At 40.6% G+C, this 20,537-nt stretch overlaps 1 non-coding gene across 1 annotated transcript; it reads right to left on the minus strand.

Moving 5' to 3' along the window:
- Positions 1 to 18,901: 18,901 nt before the first annotated feature.
- Positions 18,902 to 19,008, minus strand: LOC141924892 (U6 spliceosomal RNA). Its single transcript, XR_012623693.1, has one exon. It is a non-coding gene; the product is annotated as a U6 spliceosomal RNA (small nuclear RNA).
- Between the last annotated feature and the right edge of the window lie 1,529 nt (positions 19,009 to 20,537).

The raw sequence follows: 20,537 nt of genomic DNA on the forward strand, positions 1-20,537 counted from the left end.
TACATCTAATTACATTTTGATGTGCCTGATTCATGTGCTTGAGATCTTTGTATTTCCAGTGGATTTTTTTGTTGTTGTTCATAGATTGAAAATGAACTGAAACTGAAGATTACCGTATTGTGTGAGGATTTTCTAAGGAGATATCTCTAAGGGAAATACTGGGTTGTTTTTACCTAGGCAAACTGCTAAACAGTATAATCAAGCTGTATGCCCAAAGCTGCAGGGGAATAAAGTAAGATCCAGCAATAGATCCAAGACAATTTTCATATTTTCAGAGTGTCTCAGCTGGAAACCCACCCAAGTGACAGAGAAAAGCAATTACACCTTTTTTATTAAAATGCTCACACTATTTCATGTTCTACTGTTTTTGATTAAAAAAGTCTACTCACAGAGTTTAAATACTTATAGATCAGTGGAGTTTTAAATCGGAAAGTTAATGTCCGTGCAGATGACAATGGGTGTGACTGCATATAAAATATGTACAGCTGGCAGACACATATAGCTCATAACAGCAGCATGGACTGAAATTCTCTCCATTTTATTATCAAGACATTGTAAATGTCTTGTGTGAATTAGAACGAACATAACCAGGGACTAAAAATCTCCCAGCTACTCTCTTATATCAGTAATGTAGAAGTTAATTGAGTTTGGTTCTGTTATACTGAGAAATGTACCATCCCAGCTAACTGTCAGCAAACAACTGTTGATATAAACCTTCACCTTTTGGGGGCAATTTCTGTTTCTTATAAAATATTGCTGTTGGAGACTCACTGTCACTTACTAAACCTACAGTGCCAGACTGTACTCTCTTTGTTCCGTGACCCTAAGTGTCATGGGGTGTGTAGTTCACAATAATTCTCTGTACAGAGGACGGGAACTCATGATCTGACCCAGATTTCTTCTTGACTACACCACCAGCAGCTCTTCTCCTGTGTCCTCCAGCACCAGCTCTTGTCTTTGGACTGGCTGTCCATTCTGACTATCCATGACTCCATCTTCTAGAAGGGATCATCTGTGGAGTTGACACTAGAATTTTCTAGGGACCTTCTCCACTCCTGGTAAAAGGATCTTGAGTAGCTTATTGATCAACAGCCCAACAGGTTGTTTTGAATCCCCCTAAGCTGACCTATTGACTATTCCTAAATAAAGCAGGCCAGGGACTGTTTTTCGTCTCTAAAGTTGTGTCCTGTCTTGTGTGCCCAAACTTTCCCCTTTCCAAACACAGTGGTCACACATCTTTAGGAATAGTCCCTGACATGCACAGCTCATCCAAACAAAGCCAAAACATAATCTGAAAGAGCAGTAGTTTACATGAGCCAATATTGTGCTAGGGACTGTGCTGATATTTAACAGTGTGGATGTTTGTGAGCTATGGACTGTTTACTAGTATATAGCTAAAGAGCCAATGGTAGGTTCTACTGCTATTAAAATAGATCTCTTTGTGAATGGGCATCTATGTGGGCCTGCTTCCAACATGCTCGAATAAGGAGAGGTTAAGCATAGCCTCAGAGACCTCAGCTCGACAAAGCCTCTATGTACTAGGCCTCATGTAACTTGTTTCTGTGCAAAGCATGCCTCACCACAGTGAGTCAAGAGGATTAGCTTGTACTTCCATGTGTGGTGGAGCAAAGAGAAACCTTTAACCTCCAAAAAAATTAGTTACGAGAGAATCTTGTGTCAGCAAAAGCAAGTGAAAACAAAACTGCATTCTTCTCAAAGGCATTAATGCAGACACAACAGTGAAGGCAGAGCAACAATTTCACTTCAACTTTCACCCTGTTAGTTAGTGCTGACCTGAAAGTCAAAAGAAGCTACAGTCTCTCAGTGTGAGGGCAAGGACAAAATAAAATAAGCTAAAAATATAGGATTTCTATATTTGTTCCCTAAAAAGTGCCAATAAAGACACTGGAATTCTGAGGAGGTTGCCACAGTAGGAAATAGAATAGTTCTGGTTCCTGGCCTGCAAGGCCATCCTGTCGCCTGGCCAAATGGGGCAATCACCTTGGGGAAAGGGAAGCTGACGATAAAGTTTGCATGGCAGTGCTAGCTACAAAAGTGCAGAAGGCACAAAATGATTTCTTCAAGGTGGTGAACCAGGCAAGGTTTATCCAGAAGTCCCCTTGATGGTGGCCTGCCATGCTCCTGAATCATACAGCAAATTTATCAATGTTTTCATCATCTAATTACTACAAGATAACTAGAAACAATTAAAACTGTATATACAGAAATGTCCTTCTTTTGTAGAGTCATTGTTTTACTTAGTCCAATGAAATACATATATTTATCAATTTGTTAAGCAGGTAAAGAAACTGATCAGGTAAGGAAGGAAAAGGAGCTAATTTCAGGCAGTATAATGAATCTCCTTCGAGATATAAATAGGGAAAGATGACAAATCTAGTGTGAAGATCTATTTTTATGCCCTTCTCCAATAGATCAGCTGTCAGCTGGTCTGCTATCTGTATTTTGTTTTTAAACTGACATATACAGGAAGCAAGTATATATGTTTGGGTATGTCTACTCTAATAAGCCCCTTAAAAAAAAGAGGCTGTAGCTCACAGAAACTTGTAAAGTGAAAATCAGGGCTGATAGGAACAGAACAGAGATGATGTGAACAACAGTGAAGACAAAAATAAGGTGGGAGAACATCAAGTATGGACATGCCTATCTTGTGCCATGCGTTCTATTGTCTTTTGTTCAGTCTTATTCTTGGCACCAAAGGTAGTGTTTACAGGAGAGTAATAGCAGAAGTGGCAGCAGGTGGTGTGCTCCAGACAGCATGTGTTGGAAATTGCCAAAAAGTAGTTCTGGGTGTGCTGTTGGGTAGTGATCTCCCTTTTGAAGTGAAGTGGACAACAAACACACAAGTTGAAGAATATGAGTGTAAAAATTTTATGCTCCTTATGGATTACAAGTTAGCAGTATGAAATAAAACCCAAACCCAATAAAACTCAAAGACAGTGTTTGGGAAGAATTTGCTTTGCTTTTCTTTGCCCAACACTTCAGCATTGTGTACTAAACTGAAGAGTGACAAAACAAGCAATTTATGACATTTTAAATGCTATATTTGTTTGCTTCCTTGTTTTGTTGGTTTTGCCCTTGGATTAGTTATTTACCTGACTATTACTATAAATTGAGCTAACAGATGTTAAATATTGCAGGAAGGAAACTGACCATCAGAACCTGCAATTACTGCCTCCTTATGAAATAATGCGACACAGCCTCATTCTTGGAAAACAACAACTACCCTATAACCCAGATTACAATTCAGTCTGCAAAGCCTGTTTTTCTTTCCCCGTTGATCCACAGTGTATTCAATGCCATGAGGCCTATAGGGAAAATAGGCTGATTTTTCTTATAAATCAATGCAGTAGTTGAGAATTTTCTAGTGAAAGTAATTTTTATTCAGCAGACATGGGGAACAGGATGGGAATGCCTATCCTTTAAAAGCATATTTATTTGTTTAAATGAGGATGGCATTTGGAGTCATAGTGGGAAGAAAGTAGCAAACTTCATTCTCTAGAATAGGTTAGGCCTCATTACTTCATATACATGCCTAGACCTTGCCTGCTATTTGACTATGAGTCTTCTGAAGTAAATGAGATTGCATCGCACTTTTTCCGACTCTGAAGGCTTTTATTCATTTTGATGTTGAAGAGGAGTTACATTTTTTGTAATATTAATAGCAGTTTGACATTTGAACTCTCATAAAGTTAATATGACAAATTTATATCTAGAAGGAAACCTAACTTTAACACTTGTTAAACAGTTTTAAACAAACTTTATGAACAAATTTTTCTATCAAGCCACAGATGATCAAATATCATGTTTTGTGAACTTTTACTTTAAAAGCTTATAAATACTATTTGCTTAGAAAGTGAAGAGAATGTGCACTCCGGGTTGACATAGCGCTTAGGGATATGGTGTAGTTGGGAACTGGCAGTGTTAGGTTAATGGTTGGACCAGATGATCTTCAAGGTGTTTTCCAACCTTGATGATTCTGTGATTCTCAAGAAAGGGCATTTCATTTCGCTGAATTTGCAAGCATTTTGTACAAAGTAGAGATTTTAAACTTATGTCTATATTAAACAACTAGTGCAGACCAATAGGAGCAGATGTGCAGAATGAAACAGTGGTGAGGAACTATTGTTACAAATATACATTTCATGCTTTTTTAAACTTCAGGATCACTCTAGTCTGCTCCATTGGACTGAATGCCTACTGGTGACTAGAGGGCATTCAGTACGTTCCTGGATCACATGCTCTAGCTTAATGTCATCCAGAAGATCTGGTATGTGACCAATGACCAGGTGACTGGAAGATTTCCTTCAGAAATGCACTCCTTGACTGAATTAAAACATTATGTTGATGTGTCTGAAGCTACCTTTTAGTTTAGGTTAACCTGGCCTAGGTTACCAGCTGCAGAACTTGAAGCAGTTCAGAGTTCAGTATCAGAGCCTGGAATACTCAGTTTAATTAGCAGCACTTCTCAGAAGCAATATTTTAGGTACTAAAACACACTCAGCATATGATGACTTTATGGGGCATATACTACTTACTTATGTGAAACCACAATAGAAAAACGTTCTTTGAAGAAGGATTTTATCCAAGATAAGGGCTATGTAAATAAATAGATTTTCTCAGTCATGTATAATACATTTCATATGTGTTACCCTGATTTTTGTATAAATAGGGTCATGATTAAAGACATCTAGTCAAATATATTGTAAATTTTACAATTAAAACAAAATAGAGAAGTAAGTTGAACTTAGAATAACATTAAAACAAATTTAGAAAAGGAAAATTCAGAGGCAAGACTACTTCAAAAACCTTATTTCTGGATTAGCAAGTCTCCATGACATCTTGTCTATACTTGCAAATGACAGAGATGGTGATTTAAATAGTAGAATGGAGAAAGTGCTTTTTGCGGGTCTCTTCCAGCTCTACTTGGTTGGGTCTAGCTACATAAGTTTCTTTTGAGAACTTAACGTTCAGTGTTTATCATAATAAAATTAATGAGCTGTAAAAATGTTGAATCAGTGAGGGTTTGTACAGGGTCTTAGATATCAACTTCCAGTTTATATAGGGGTGTATGCTTGCTCTTTGATTCCACTGGGAGAAACATAGGATATAGGTTTTTGCAATATTCTCAAAAAACAAACAGACCAAACCCACCCAAATGTAATATGACAAATAATTCTGATTTTAATAGAGAAAATTATTTTACTATTGATCTCTCCACAGTGCCCAGACAGTGGACTTGGTTTCATATGAATGTAAGCCAGAATCAAGCATAGATTTCTCAAAGCGCTATATGTGGTCCATATGGATACCATGTGCATGATTTTTGTGCCCATACAATAATCACCTACCATAAGATAACTTTCATTCAGTTCCCTCTGGAGTACATGAAATGTTGACAAAGGGAACAGCATGTGCTGAACATTAATTGGCAGCAGACAAACTCATTATTCTCTGAAAGATGTTGTTCATCAATAGGGAACCATCTGCATTGTATTTAAGTAAGTAACTATTGGTTTCATTCTTATTACCGTGCTGGATCCTTGACAAAATACCAAGGTACTCCTAATACAACCCCTTTGATTATAGATCCTGTTGAACAAACCAGGCAGTAAAGATGTATGACTTTGAGTCTAAGATTAATTTAATTCTCTGATGGTCAAATGAGTTCCTGTCAAAAACAGTATGGAAAAAAATGTAGTAAAACATAAGGAAGTTTGCTTTGGTGAAGTAAGAAGTCTTTCTCAGTCAGAAACCTGTCTCTGGTTGTGACAACTAGTGGATATTTAAGGAAAGAATGTAAGACCAAGACAGTCCCTCTCTCTTGATATTTGGAAGCTCAGAGGCTTTAGTGAAGGATGGTATCTATAGCATATTTAATAGTCTGTGCTGGGTCTTTCATAACCTTTCCAATATTATTTTGCCTACATATGCTCTTTGACACGGATGAGCACCTAACCTTTTGGTGTTTTCTGTTTTCTAGAAAATTTATTTTCTATTGCAGAATTGTCTTCAACTTCTGCTGTATCTACTCCAGTAACAGTTCACAAGATAAACACCCTCATGCACTCATGCCTAGTTCTATGGATATTATTGTATAAACTTGAAGAACGTTATGATGGAGAGTCTCATTCAAATTTTGCCTAGCTGGTTTCAGTTCTATCCTTCCTTCTACTGTTGGTATTCACAGTCACCCCAAACTCACTCCACCCTTATCTAGATAACCAATGAAGTATTCCACCTTTTCCTCATACAGGTAAATCTTCACCTAGTCTTCCTGGGCATCACAAATCCAGCTACCTAACTCTACAGCTACTCTGTTTGGCACTGTAGATGAGGATATCTCTGATGGTTTGATAGTTGAGAATTCTTCCTGATACCTAAAAGTGGGCTTAATTTTGTTTTCATCTATAAAGGGTAAAATCCTTTAATAGTAGATTTTAAAATGTAGCCTACTATTTCTGAGGTCTTATAATTGATTGATAGTGAGAAGAGAATTTATCAACATATTTTTATAATTGGAAATGCCCCTTTTGTACTGGGCTTAGTATAGACAGTTTCTATTTTAATTTCATGTCAGACATTATACAAATGAAATAGGAGGTTCATGTTAGCATTTAATGACATCCTAGTTTATTGGACAGTTGGAGTCTGAATTAGCGAGAAAATACTTACTAATGTGTCGGAGTCACCATTAGCCGGGGTCCTTATTTCTCCGTGCGGGAACAGAAACGACGCAACACCAATGTGATGATCAGGTCGTCCATCTTTTTTATTATAGTTATTGTTCTAGTTTTTTTCTATTCCTTTTCTGGTTACATTTATACTCTACTAAGTTCCGTACACGCACTCATCTATCTTCTAATAGGCTACAGGTCATCCACACGCGCTGTTCACGTGCCTCTACAAGCATTTGCATTGGTTAATTGCAATTAGCATGTAAAGCCCAAAACTTGCCAAAACTCCCTTATCTCATACCCTGTTTTGCTCAGACTTGTGTGCTTTTGCTGACCACAGGTGTTTCTCACTTATCTGCTGTCTTGTGTGTTTTTGCCAGCCTTATTTTGCTGGCCTTGTCTTCGTCCTTGCATTCTTCTGTCTGCACTAACTTTCTCCCAGCGTGGCCCAGACTCCTACACTAATGAAAAATGACTCCACAGTTTTGGTTTTTTTTTTTTTGGTAAAGAAATTATGCATGACATCTAATGTTCAATTCCATTGATTAGTCAAAACTTTTCTTGGGTTCACTTTACTATTAAAAAAAGGGTAAACCATGTACAATTCATTGGTTTGTGTGCATTTTTACAAAATGTCCAATGGTTCTGGAAGAGAAAAAAAAATCTGAAGAGCCTTTCAGAATCTTTGCTTTAATTGTCGTGGTGCTGAAAAAAGTATTCATAGAAATTTTCTGGAGTAGGAAGAGTGGAGAAAAGTGAAAAGTCACAGTCAATCTGCATTACTTACTGTGACTGTACAGTGCTAATGAAACAAATTAGATACTGACTAATATTACAGATGTAATGATGAGCTGCATGACAGTACACACTTCAAAAAGCATATCTTAATTAACAGTGTGGGTACACTAACTGCACTTGATCGTCTTGGCATTCTTACATTTGCCTACTGTTAAAAAAAGTGGTTTATCGTCTAGTACTAGTGACATCATGAGTGGAACCTTTTTTTCCTAAGTTAGTATGATCTGGGACAGATATGTTACGTGGTTCACACTGCAGCTGCATTGGTTTATGGTGATTGTGGAACTACAGCTTCACTGTAGATCCTCATTTCACTGGAAATCTTTAATACCTGAGTTACTAAACAAAATGACACCCATGGCATAACATTTCCACACAGCTTAACAGAAAAATAAGTAGTTTAACACTTCTTCATTTAAATTCAGGATGCTAATACAATATAGTTAACATAATAATTTTCAAAGTTCAGATAGATCCTGTTGAAACAAAATAAATGCAAGCTGGTCTCGGGAACTGCCTTTTGTTCTTACACATATACATCTTAAAGTCACGACACGGTGTTAGTATAATACTGTATCTTGTCTCCAGTCTTAATACTGACATTATGGAAAGAAGTATTTTGTCCTAGACTTGCAGGAAGAATGACAACATGTAAGATATGTTCTTTAATTAGGTCATAACTTTGTCAGTCTAACTCCCCCGGGGATCACTTAGAATATATGGCTTTGTTTCTGTCTTGCACATTTCCATCTCCTGGCAGGAGAGGGGTGGGCAGCTGTCATTCTTCACTACTCCAAACCCAATTTCAGTTCTTTACTTTGACCCCTACAGTCTTCCCATCTATAGAGGTCAAGAGGTGAGAAAAAGGAGGTCATTATTTCATTTTTCTGTGTGAAGTGGGAAGAGTTGCTGAATACTGTTATCTTTGTCTGAATATGAATGAGCTGTTAGAAAGAATTGTTGCTTTAACCCAAACTTACCTGTTTTAATGCATGTAATTGAATAATGAATATCACCTGTTAATGGGAACCAAACTATTACAAAAAGGCAGAATTTCCTTACTCAGGATGAATTACAGATGGTAATTTCTCAACCTCTCCATGACTTCTTTTTATGCTGTTAAAACTACCTTTGACAAAAGTGTTTGATTAGAAAAGTTTTTAGCATAATTTTTAATGGAGTCTATGAATCAGAACATTCAAGACAAAATGATGCATATAAATTTCTTCTCTCATTTGTTGGCTGTTCAGAAAAAATCAATGCAAGCCAAAATGTCTAATCCTAGAGAAATGGAAGGGTCTAATTCATTCTTAGATGAGACTAGAAGGCAAACATCATCTGGTTTAGAGTTTGAAGAGGTTTTTTCATCTTTCTTACTGCCACCTATTAAAGTAAGTGGTCTTCAAAAGGCTCATTGTTAGAATACAATTAGGAAAAATATTTTTGTGGCCATACTTACATATTCTTGCTTCAAAATTTTTTTGGCTAGTGCACGTATTCCTATGCATTAAATGGAAATATAGGGTGGGCATTGAGAGACATTTCTTTGTGGGAAAGAAATAAAATAAATTTACTTAGGCAGTGTGAATCTGGGGGTCAGAAGCCTTGGAGGTCTTTTGCAAACAAGGATGTTGTCAGTGATGGTATCTGGTTTTGGTGGTGGTGGGGAGAGGCTGTGTCCCTGACTCCTTCCTGTGTTTACGTTAAAAAGCAAAACTGGCTTTCCATTTAAATGTAATTGTAGTTCAACTGTTATGTGCTACTGCATAAACTGTGGGTTTTAATAATGTCTCTTTTCTCTTTGAAGCATAGAAAATAGTATAAAACCATAGAGTAGAGAAACTGATCAAAATGTTACATTCTAATTCTGTTCTGTCAAATTTTGTCCTGGAGATCATGTAAACTCTCTATCAACTAAGTTTAGAGAATATAATTTTTAAAATTTTTAAAACAGGACTTTCTTCTACAGCCAGTTTAATTGCAGAAGAATATAAATTCAGACTTGATAAATTGTTCCCTATTTATAACACTAAATGAGAAATCAGTGTGGAAAGGTTCTATAAATGATAAGAAAATCTGTGCCACTAAATTACAAGTTTTATTGGATTCCTAAAGTAAAGCCTCTTCAGTTAATTGAAAACTTGATGAACTGTTCTTTTTAGATGTGGAGGTTTGAACTCAGCCGGCAGCCAGACGCCACGTGGCCGGCCGTTCACATCCCCCTCCCCCCTCTGGTGAAATAGGGGAGGGACAAAAAGAAGAGAATTCGTGGGTTGAATAAAAAGACAGAATTTACTAAATATAACAAGAGAACAACAGTAACAATAGTGAGTCCAAAAACAAAACAGGTAAAATGCAGCAGTGGCTTACGGAGCGCGGGGACCACCCCCACAGCAACAACAAGACCCGACAAGCAGATGGCGTGAGTGCAAGCCCCAAGTGAGAAGCCGAGAGAGAGAGAGAGAGAGAGAGAGAGAGAGAGAGAGAGAGAGAGAGAGAGAGAGAGGGGGAGAGAGAGCGAGAGCGCCCGCCCACCTGAAGTGCTAAGGCTTGGACAACAGGCCCAAGCCAGAGTTGACCAGATGAATCCTGTATATTTTATAACTGATAACCATTGTGCTAACAGGTATTATACTAAGTTATAACAAACCACTTAGTCTGATGTAAAAGGTGGAAGTGTTGAAGCCTGAGCAACAGGCCCTGAACTGAATCTGTTAACTCAGTATGTAATCCCTAATGAAATATGCATGGAGGATGTAGCTATCTTGAATGTATCTTTCCTTCCTTTGTATATGAATAGAGTAACAGAGTCATGGAGACAGGTGCCTGTCCTGGAGGCCTGACGTGAGACCTTGCGCATAATCCGATCAGATAAGCAGAGAAATTCCCTTAGTTTCTTCCTTGAGCCCTGGCCAGGCTCTGAGGGGAACCTAATGTGAAATTTAAACTAGATATTTCCGCTTAAAACAAAGGTGCCAGCTATTCTGGCTTGCTGATTTTTAGCACATAAGGCTGGACCCGCTCACAGCAACTTTAGATGCCTCACCTACAGGTGGACGCACCACGTAGGATTTCCCACTTGCCGGGACAGGCTCTCCAAATCCTCACTGTAACCGGCGCTTCCCAGCGTCTGCGGATCTGGATGTTGGTAATGTATGCAAGTGGTGATGGATCTTTCTTAATCACTATTTTCTCTCTCAGGTAGTAATGATTTGATGAATTACCCTGTATTTTCCTATTTAAGTGCACTATTCTGTCTTTTCTTACTGTATGTTTTGTATTATTATCTTATATTATTTAGTTATGCCTAGTAAAATATGCCTGCCCTTTTCACTCTGGTGTCTGAGTTTAAATGATATCCCTAATCAGCAAAACACCACCTAAATCCCTGGGCATGACATCACATGCTATGAAACACTGCAATGAAAATTAACTCCATCCTGGTCGAAACCAGGACAGCCTCTACCCCTTATTCCATACCATTGACGTTATGATCAGTTTTTCAAATACATCTTAAGGAATCACCACCCCCTTTTTTTTCCCAGGTCTCACAGATATCATTCCCTTAGTCTATGGGCCATCTTTCCACAATGTTTGCTGAGTTCATTTAGTCCATAACTTCTGGTTCCATCTGTTATGACAGTCTATAAGGCTGAGGAATGAGGCGGAGTTGTCTCAGTCGGTGGAGCAGGAGGCTTTGGGTGTGGCACGGGGATGTTGCAAGGCACCAATTGCCATAACAGGGTTATTTGACAGTCCAGTTCATTGGCTATTCTCACCAAAAATCAAATCTCCTTGAGGCACACATCGGATCTCTCCATCCTTCTGCATTACCCACAAAGCACACCCAGGCCCTTGGGCAAAAGTAATCCCACGCATGGGTTTACCTTTATCCAATGCAGGAGTAACACAGATGGCCTTCCCCAACATATTCCTAATGCACACTAGGGGGGCTTTATCCCCATCCACGGTATGTAGGAGGTTTGATTGAGCAGGGCCAGCTTGCTTGGCAGATCCTCTGGTATTGACTAACCAGGTGGCTTTTGCTAAATGCATGTCCCAGTGTTTGAAAGTTCCACCACCCATTGCTCTCAGTGTAGTTTTTAGCAATCCATTGTATCACTCAATTTTCCCAGAGGCTGGTGCATGGTAGGGAATGTGATATATCCACTCAATGCCAAGTTCTTTGGCCCAAGCGTCTATGAGGTTTTTTCAGAAATGCGTCCCATTATCTGACTCAATCCTTTCTGGTGTGCCATGCCTCCATAAGACTTTCTCCTCAAGACCTAAAATGGTGTTCCGGGCAGTGACATGGGACACAGCATAAGTTTCCAACCAACCGGTGGCTGCTTCCACCATTGTAAGCACATAGTGTTTGCCATGCCAAGTTTGTGGGAGCGTGATATAGCCAATCTGCCAGGCCTCCCCATATTTATATTTTGACCATCGTCCTCCATACCAAATGAGCTTTAACTGTTTGGCTTGTTTGATCGCAGCACATGTCTCACATGCATGGATTACCTGTGCAATAGCATCCATGGTTAAGTCCACCCCTTGGTCACAAGCCCATCTATATGTTGCATCTCTTCCCTGATGGCCTGAGGAGTCATGGTCCCAGGGAGCTATAAATTGTTCACCCTTATGTTGCCAGTCCAGATCTACTTGAGACACCTTAATCTTGGCAGCCTGATCCGCCTGTTGGTTGTTCTGATGTTCTTCAGTGGCCCGGCTCTTGGGTACATGAGCATCTACATGGTGTACTTTCACAACCAGATTCTCTACCTGAGCAGCAATATCTTGCCATAATTCAACAGCCCAGATGAGTTTGCCTTTGCGCTGCCAGTTGCTCCATTTCCACTGCTGTAACCACCCCCACAGCACATTTGCCACTATCCATGAGTCAGTATAGAGGTAGAGCACCGGCCCCTTTTCTTGCTCAGTGATATCCAAGGCCAGCTGGATGACTTTCACCTCTGTGAACTGACTCGATTCACCTTCTCCTTCAGCAGCTTCAGCGACCCGTCGTGTGGGGCTCCACACAGCTGCTTTCCACCTTCGATGTTTTCCCACAATGCAACAGGACCCATCAGTAAACAGGGCATATTGCTTCTCATTACCCGGTAGCTCAGTATATGGTAGGGCCTCTTCAGCACGTGCTACCTCTTCCTCTGGCGCCATTCCAAAATCTTTGCCTTCTGGCCAATTTATGATCACTTCCAATATTCCCAGACGGCTGGGGCTCCCTATTCGAGCCCATTGTGTGATTAATGCGACCCATTACCTCCACGTGGCATCGGTTGCATGGTGTGTAGAGGGAACACTCCCTTGAACATCCAGCCCAGCACTGGCAGTCGGGGTGCCAGGAGGAGCTGTGCTTCAGTCCCAATCACCTCTGAAGCAGCTCGGACCCCTTCATATGCTGCCAGTATCTCCTTTTCGGTCGGAGTATAGCGGTCCTCGGATCCTCTGTATCCCCGACTCCAAAACCCCAGGAGTCGACCCTGAGTCTCCCCTGGTGCTCTCTGCCAGAGACTCCAGGTAGGGCCATTCTTCTTGACTGCAGTGTAGAGCACGTTTTTAACATCTTGCCCTGTCCGAACTGGCCCAAGGACTACTGCATGAACTGTTTCCTGCTTCATTTGTTCAAAAGCTTTTCGTTGCTCCAGGCCCCATACAAAATCGTTCTTTTTCTAGGTCACTTGATAGAGAGGGCTGACAATCTGACTGTAATTTGGAATGTGCCGTCTCCAGAAACCCACAACACCCATGAACGCTTGTGTTTCCCTTCTGTTAGTTGGTGGGGACATGGCTGTTATTTTATTAATCACCTCCATTGGAATCTGACGATGTCCATCTTGCCATTTTACTCCTAAAAACTGGGTCTCTTGTGCAGGTCCCTTGACTTTCTTACACTTTATGGCAAAACCGTCTCTCAGAAGGATTTGGATTATTTTCTCCCCTTTCTCAAAAACATCTTCTGCTGTATTACCCCATGTAATGATGTCATCAATGTACTGAAAGTGTTCTGGGGCTTCACCCTGTTCCAGTGCAGTCTGGATCAGTCCATGGCAAATGGTGGGGCTGTGTTTCCACCCCTGGGGCAGTCAATTCCAGGTGTATTGGATACCCCTCCAGGTAAAAGCAAACTGTGGCCTGCATTCTGCTGCCAGACGGACGGAGAAAAATATATTGGCAATATCAATCGTGGCATACCACTTGGCCATCTTCAACTCTAGTTCATATCGCAGTTCCAACATATCTGGCATGGCAGCACTCAGTGGTGGCATGACTTCATTCAGGCCACGATAGTCCACTGTCAATCTCCACTTTCCATTAGAGTTTTGCACTGGCCATATGGGGCTGTTAAAAGGGGAGTGTGTCTTGCTGATGACTCCTTGGGTTCCTAGCTGATGAATCAGTTTATGGATAGGGATTACAGAGTCTTGATTGGTGCGATATTGCCATTGGTGCACTGTTGTGGTGGCAATTGGCACCCATTGTTCTTCAACCCTCAGCAATCCCACCACAGAAGGATCCTCTGAGAGACCAGGCAACACAGAGAGCTGTTTGATTTCTTTTGTTGCCAAGGCAGCTGTACCTAAAGCCCACCAATACCCTTTTGGGTCGTTAAAATACCCTCTTCTGAGATAATCTATACGAAGAATACATGGAGCGTCTGGGCCAGTCACAATGGGGTGTTTTTCCCACTCTTTTCCAGTTAGGCTCACCTCGGCCTCCAATACAGTCAGCTGTTGAGACCCTCCTGTCACTCCTGAAATACAAACGGGTTCTGCTCCTTTAAAATTTGATGGCATCAGGGTGCATTTCGCACCTGTGTCCACTAGAGCCTTATACTGCTGCGGGTCAGATGTGCCAGGCCGTCAAATCCACATGGGCCAATAAATTCGATTGTCCTCGTCCTCTACCTGGCTGGAGGCAGGGCCCCTCTAATGTTGGTCATAATACCCCCTAACGACAAATGGGTTAGTGTGGTGTGCACGGGTTTCAGTCTCATCTTGATCACTCACTTCTCATAAATACAAATCAGAAGTTCTTCTCATAGGATCATGAGCAAAGCTGACCTTTCTGCTCCATTTGGGCACTTGATTACTGGAAACTGGAGCAGCATTTCTCCTGAAAGGACTACATTCTGTACTTGTTCTTCTTCCAGCTCACATACCCACTCTTCTAGGAGGTAGGTAGGTTTTCCATCCCATTTCTTCATGTCTTCTCCATAGTCACGCAGGCGATGCCACAGCTTCCCCCGTGGTGTGTACCGGTTCTCTCAAGTAGAGAAATGATGGCTCCTAATAGCTGAGATTCTGGTCCGTGCAGGTGGGGAGTAGGACATGTTCTCCTTAAGTTGCTGGACATCTTGAGATAATTTGTTCACAGCCGCGATGATGGGGGAAGAGACACTTTCTTCATATTGTCGTAGTTGGTGAGCCAGTTCATGCACTGGTGGTCCCTCTTTGCCTGTTCTGTCCATTACTGCTAATGCATTGGCATATGATGATGGTGTGCTCTGTACAAAAGTCCTCCACATGGGCCAGGTGCATCGGACTTCATCTGGATCTGTGGGTAGCCACGCATTATCTGGGTCATAGTAAACTACCTCCCTCAAGTATTGAATGCCTCTTTCCATAGTTACTTGGTTGACATGTAAAGTCCTCCTTGAAGGGATACCTCTCCCTCACACTTGACAGAAGTCGCTCCCAGAGACTGAGATTTTGTGTCTCCTTTCCAATAGCTTTGTCAATGCCCCCTTCCCTAGACAGGGATCCCAGCTGCCTGGCCTCCCTGCCCTCTAGTTCCATGCTACTGGCCCCGCTATCCCAGCACCGAAGCAGCCAGGTAACGAGTTGCTCACCTGGATGGCAGCTGTAATCTTTTCTTATGTGTTGCAACTCACTCAAGGACAAGGATTTGGTGACTATCACTGACTCTGCCTCCTCCTCATGTTCTCGTGATGGGCCTGGTTCATCATCACCCTGTACACTGCGATGGGGTTTTCTTGTGTATTTCTTCTATATGGGAGCAACTGACACTGTCATGGGTTGGTGCTCTGGTTCAGCTGCAGCGCCCGTCCTCGGGCTTGTAGTGGCTGCAGTTTCTGTTACTTGGTTAATCTTAAATAGTAGCTTAACCATAAACAAAACCTGAACCACATTCAGGAACACACTAGCTCCTAACAACACGGCAACCATGTTTACGTCAACGTTCCAAAGATATTTGAACTTCCCAAATTTCTCAAACAAACACAACTGTAAATAGCCCCAGGACTGATGACTGCACGCTATCATAGATGAGCATCACATAGTACAACAGAAACAAAACCTTAACCCAACTCTCACGAAAGGTGAGCAACAACATGGGAAACACGTATTGCAAATGAGGTGATAAGATCTCAAGGAGTCAAGCAATCCACATTTTACCCGTTTTGTTGTCATCTCAAACAAAAAAAAAACCTCAGGGCCCCATGTTGGGCGCCAAAAACTGTGGAGGTTTGAACTCAGCCGGCAGCCAGACGCCATGTGGCTGGCCGTTCACTTGCCCCTCCCCCCTCTGGTGAAATAGGGGAGGGACAAAAAGAAGAGAATTCGTGGGTTGAATAAAAAGAAAGAATTTACTAAATATAGCAAGAGAACAACAGTAACAATAGTGAGTCCAAAAATAAAACAGGTAAAATGCAGCAGTGGCTTACCAAACGCGATGACCATCCCCCCACAGCAACAACACAGCCCGACGAGCCGATGAGCAGACGGAGCGCGTGTAAGCCCCAAGTGAAAAGCCGAGAGAGAGAGAGAGAGCCCGACCACCTAAATCCCTGGGCTTGACATCATATGGTATGAAATACTCCAATGAAAATTAACCCCATCCTGGTCGAAACCGGGACATTAGAAAACTTTGGTTTTCATGAGCAAATGTTTTTTATAGAACTCAAATAATTGAATCCTGATGTTGGATTGTTTGGACGTTCAAGAAAATAAATCCTGATGGATATGAGCAAGAAGGTCAGCAATCATCTCATTCAAAAAGATATTATTTCAGGCATGTTTTGGTCATCTATGATGGTCTTCACTGAGGCATGACAAATCAAGGGATGCTCTCTCCCTTGCATCATGAGTATCAGTTGTAAAGGTGTTTTTATGAATAGATTACAGAAGTAGTATGTGCATGTACAATTGTTCACAGATTAATTTTATCATCAACAATGGAGCAGTGTAGTAGGCAGAGAGCCAAGGCACCGCTAATTTTGCACCGAAGCCCAAAACTTATACTAGATAACATCAGTGGCCTGAGAAATTATAACTAATAGCTTTCAAACATGCTTGTTATTTATGTGTAAACAGTGGTATTTGAGCAAACTGCTCATAAAAGCGTGTGTTGCCCTTGCTGCCTGGACATGAAGTCCTCTGCTGGCTAAACTCATTCCGTATCAGGAAACAAGGGCATGCTACGGTCTTCTAATCTTGCTGACATTTAAAAGCCAGCCTGCTATGCCCTTCTTGAGTGTAGAGAAACAGGAGAAGGGGTTTTGCCACACCACTTCCTCTTCCAAGGACATATGATTTGTGGCAACTCCCTTCTAGCTTCTCCTAAGGGATGGAATGAGGGGTTTTATTCCACACTGGGAGGAACCTGCACACCTCACTCCAAACCTGTTCTGGATTTAAATTTAAAAAAAAAAAATCTGTCAACAAAAGCTTGCTTTTATTTCATTAGGTTTTTATCACTACTTGCAGTGCTCAGAGGCAAAGAGAAATCCCAGTGCCCATACCTACTGATTACATACCACAGGCAAGGCTTAGATACACCGTTGCTCTGCTGACCTCACAGAGCTCTTGTGGGTTCTGCAACATGAACAATAAGGCCACTCACAGTCTTTCAATCTATTTAAGGGCCTCTGTCCTCCTAAAATTTTCCATAGGCTATATTTTCCTGTTTGCTATTTGCAAGATGCCAGGAGAGCAGTCTTTTATCACACACATGCTGCCTTACTGAACCTTGGGAGTTGTGAAGTTTTTAAATAAAGGATATTTCATCTGTGCAGCATAACTAGGACTGGAGATTAAAGATCTGAAGCACAGTTTGAGCTGCGTATCTTCTACACCCATTTAGAACAGCGATGTTAATATTAATACAAGTTAGGCCTGAGGCCCCAAAACCTTTGGGAAAACTTTTTAAAAAATATTTTTGCTGTTGCAAAGTGAAAAAGCAACAGAGTAAAGCTGTTGTCTTCTCTTTCTGGAGAAAAGAGTGGACAGCAAGCATGGTTGGTATACTCCCTTTCTGCAGCAATATGTGTCTTCCCCCTTACACATGCTTATGTCCTCCTTTGCAGTACTGGTCCCCTTTTTCTCATAAGCTTCTTCACCTTCTCTCTCCCTTTCTTACTGAAAATTCAACATCCCCTGCTTTCTCCTTTCCTGATGCAATAGCATCCATTCCGTTTTACTTCGCTCCACCTAAAGTGTAACTGCTGAAACTGTCACTGTTCCAGGAAACCATGCATTTTGCAAGGCCAACTGTAGTTAGATGTATATATTGTCTTATCAGAGGGTTTTCTGAGTGGAACACCATGCTGTTTCTGAGGCTGGGGCAGGTCAAATAGTGCTCAGTGCCTTTCAGGTGCTGGAGAGACAAATATATTGCTCTAAAGGTCATGCATAAGCAACTTATGTAGGCCTGTACTAGACTAAAGGCTATCTGATGTACAGTATGTAAAGGACTGAAAGGTGAGGTACCAAGTCCTTTGTTCAAAAAAGGGAAACTAGAAAGATGGGTGGAACTGAGAACAGATGGAGATAGTCTTCTCTCAGTTGAGGAGTTGGAAACACAAATTAGGAGTAAGGTAATAGCTCTCAGAGCTGCCCACTGCCAAAGGATGACAACATTAGCAATTTTTTTTGATCATTGGGCATCCTCACCTGCTTTTGATTAAGGACAGCATATTCAGTTTTGCAGAACATTTACTCTCAACACTGTCTTGCAATAAATTTGCAAAAAACTTACATACAAAGCAACCGTACCAATTAGCATGTGTGCTTTTCCACTCTCTGCATTCCATATTAGTAATAGAATGCCCAGAACATATTACTGTAATCTCTTAGAAATGAAACATTTTTTAAGGTTTTAGTGATGTATTTGATACTAAAGCCTGATACTGAGATTGCATTGATGGGCTTTAAAGAAAATAAAACAAATTACACAGTATCACACAGTATCATCTAGGTTGGAAAAGACCTTGAAGATCACCTAGTCCAACCATTAACCTAACATTGACAGTTCTCAACTACACCAGATCCCTAAGTGCTGTGTCAACCATACTCTTAAACACCTCCAGGGATGAGGACCACTTCACCACTTACCTGGGCAGACTCCACCACTTCCCTGGGCAGAAATTTTAAAATATGGAATGCTTCATGAATTTACGTGTCATCCTTGTGCAGGGGCCATGCTAATCTTCTCTGTATCTTTCCAATTTTAGTATATGTGCTGCCAAAGTGAGCACAATTATTATCATTCCTGAATATCTCTAGGACTTCTTTTTGGGGAGTGATTGGATATGTTTTCATTTTGCACCAGAGTCCTCTAATTTTTCAATGTAAATATGTTAATTCAAACAAAACTAGTACTGAACATGCACTTTAAGTGTTGCAGTAGTCCAGGCAAAAGAAGTTGTTTACATGCACACACACAATCTTTGTTTTTTTTCCTTGTCAAACATAAAGGTATTGCATGATTCAAATAGTGGGTCTGCTCTGGCTGTAAGGACATTTCTCTCCGTGTATTACTGCCTTTGCTGCACTCAGAGCAGAGGCTCTTGGAAAATGTATTTCTATTAAAAATTTTCAGGTGGCTATATCTCCCCTAGATTGTTTCTCTTCCTCAGATGTGTTGATTTTTCTGGGCTCGCTGCAAAAGACAGCACTAGAGATTTTCATAGACTGAGAATATGCTTCCTACCAATAAAAGAGAGTAAGTAGGTGTCCAGCTGGCTGTCTGACTTCTTCAGCTTCAGGCTGATTCTTTAACTTCATTTTACTGTGTGATTAAGTTCATTATAGGGGTTAGAGACTTGCAGGACTCACATTTCAATCCAGCTAAACACAATTCATGAAACAGAAATCACACTAAAAATAAAGTTGCTTTTATTTTTTTCCAGGAGGGGAAGAAATGGAATTATTTTACCCTCTGCTCCCATTCTTGCACAATGGAATGGTTGGTATGGAAATTCTTTTCTTCCAAAAAAAGAGCTGACCTGTCACTTACTGCGCATTACGGATTGTTTAGGACCTTTGTTCCAGTCATATCTGAATAATGTAATGCTGCTTCTTATTATAAACCTAAAGCCATTTAAAGACTGGTCTGCTGATCATCAAATACTGCAATGAGCTCCATGGACCTGATTACGAGATACTGGACTTGTACCAGTCAGAAACAGACCTTACTCAGCATTGTTGCAACGCTTTCAAAGAATAATGAAGAGCTTTATTACAAAAGTTTAATTTATTTTCTTTGTTTGAAGAGAAGGAAGAATAAAATACTTTTAGACAGTATCATTCAGACAAGAACTGAGTGCTTTCTAGCGATTTCCACTGTATGTAAACTGATGAGTATTTCAGCCTAAAATATGCTATATAAAAGTATATACCTCTTGACACCAAATAACCTAGTACATAATCTCTGTAAAACTGTTACTTTTTAAAAGAGCTGTAATTTGTAAGCAGATGGAATTGGCAGTTACTTTGTGTCTGCCAGTGAGGTAGAATCTAATATGTTGCTATGATATGACTAAATATATACATCCATAATGTGGTGTGTCAACTTAAAAAACTTGAGACAGAGGCTTTTCTAATACTTCATTGAATTTAATTGCATCATTTGAATAAGTATATTGCTTCAAAGGAGCCTGTGTGCACAACGTTATTCTCAAAATCATGTTTATGAGCAGAAAGGAAGCACACCTACATATAAAACAAGAATTTATTGTTAGTACAAGTGAAATCTTAGCAATCTACTTAAAGAATAATTATTAGT

This window comes from Strix aluco, chromosome 5, assembly GCF_031877795.1.
Source record: "Strix aluco isolate bStrAlu1 chromosome 5, bStrAlu1.hap1, whole genome shotgun sequence".
In the NCBI taxonomy this organism is placed as follows: domain Eukaryota; kingdom Metazoa; phylum Chordata; class Aves; order Strigiformes; family Strigidae; genus Strix; species Strix aluco.